Source organism: Sinocyclocheilus grahami, unplaced genomic scaffold, assembly GCF_001515645.1.
Source record: "Sinocyclocheilus grahami isolate Dianchi unplaced genomic scaffold, SAMN03320097.WGS_v1.1 scaffold134.1, whole genome shotgun sequence".
Classification (NCBI taxonomy): Eukaryota; Metazoa; Chordata; class Actinopteri; order Cypriniformes; family Cyprinidae; genus Sinocyclocheilus; species Sinocyclocheilus grahami.
In genome coordinates this window covers 2215055-2217093 of record NW_015505313.1, presented here as the reverse complement: position 1 = coordinate 2217093, position 2039 = coordinate 2215055, and positions in this window count along the sequence as shown.

The following is a 2039-nucleotide window of genomic DNA, read 5'->3' as shown; positions in this document are numbered from 1 at the left end:
TGTGTGTGTGTGTGTGTGTGTGTGTGTGTATATATATATATTGTATATACACACACACACTATATATATATATATATATATGTAGGTATATATAGTGTTTACCCTAGTGCAGCCCAGTGTTCACACTGACAAGGGCACACCAGTTGTAGCTTTTTCCCAGACGGAGTTGAGTGGTTCATTAAATGCCTTTTATTTAGATTTAAACTTACACATTAGGATGCAAATAACTCTGACCAGGCTTGAGTGGGCCAACTGTGTTCATGCACCTCCGTGTGTGCCGGCATTTTGTAAACAGAAGGGCTCAAGGACTTGTAGTTGCTAGGAGAGAGGCCAGCTGATGCTCGCCTCCCACGCATAGAGCAACTGTGTGTTCATCACTGCTGTAGTACCATACAGAAGGCCACCAATATCACTCGATTCAATTAGAGAGATCACTAATAGGACTGCTTGTTTTAGGTCAAATTAGACCCACACAGGCTTACCGCATTGTCAGAGAGCAGACAAATTTCCCCAAACAAATGATGTGTTGATTGTGGCAACATTTGTTACAGTCGGTTTCACGACAAGAAGTGTTATTTGTAGCTATATTGTTGGCTGTCTGTCAAAAGTAGTTTTTTTATGAAAACAAAATGAATGACTACAAAAGTCATTAAGATTTTTTTTTGTCTTAAGATATAATGTTTTGAATGAGTAATACAGTACACTGTGAACACATTTCTCAAGTCAACTGTACTGTCTCACAGGCTGGCGGATTCATCACAATCCATTTGCGGTAATTAATAATCCATGTCTTTTTTTAAATAACTACCTGAACACTAACTTTAGAGTAATTTATTATATGTAATTAAAGGGATAGTTGAACTAAAATAGAAAATTCTGTCATCATTTACTCACCCTCGTGTCATTCCAAACCTTTAAGACTGTTTTGTCCATACAGTGAAAGTCAGTCAGGCCCAAAACAACACTGAACCCCATTAACTTTCATTATATGGACAAAAAACACAGAGACATTTTCAAATGATCTCCTTTTGTGTTCCAGAGAACAAAGAAAATCATTAAAGGTTTGGAATGACATGAGGGTAAATGATGACAGAATTGTAATTGTGTTAGTGTAAATCAGTTTGCAATAACTCGTTGTTCTTCATTACTGCATGTTTTTCTTTCACTTTGCACATTTTTGGTTGATTTTGTGAAATAAGACGCAAGGATCGACCACGGCACAGCATTTTTTTAAGGTGATGCCAACATCTCGCATGCTGCTTCAGTTCCAGATGGCTAACCTTTCCATGCGCATCGATTCTTGTTTGACTCTGTAAACTCTTCATGACATGCAATTTCTCATTTGACAAAAGGAACTAAAATTATTCCACTCATAAGCCTGTAAAATAATCTTCCTTAAATAAATCTAAATTACAGAACACAGGAAGTCAAAAGAGCATGTCACACAGAAAGAGCGAGAAAACGCTGGCATATGCCAAAGCACCTCTTGACAGATAATAAGGTTTCTCTGTGTTAGGAGCCATTACAGGTCAGGACCCCCAGCAGCATGTCATGATGACTTCTAATTGCAATTTATGTAATAAGTAGGAAGGAGTTTTAGTAATATGGTCGAAAATGGAGAATAAATGATTAGGGGCTTAGCAGAAATGACAGTTTTCAGTTTAGTACTCCGCTCGCTCTCTCTCTCTCTCTCTCTCTCTCTCTCTCTCTCTTTCTCTTGCTGTGGCTCACTCAGCAATTAACTCAACGCCCATTACATCCTCAGTGCTGATCTGACTGACAGGGAAAATGTCTATATTTATAATTATGGAGAGTGGAGTGACTGCTCCATCAAGCCTTTTTGTGACATGGAGGTTTTGACTGATACGGTTAGTGTCAGGTGTGGCATCTTGGGGCAGTGGACGTTGTGCTTTGGTTTAGTTAAAGATGCATTTCCCTCAATCCAACTAAATAAGAGTTCATTTCCAGTAAATGTATATTTTCCTTATAGAAAGAAAGAAAAAATGATCAATTAGTGCCTAAGAGGAAATCAAACCTCC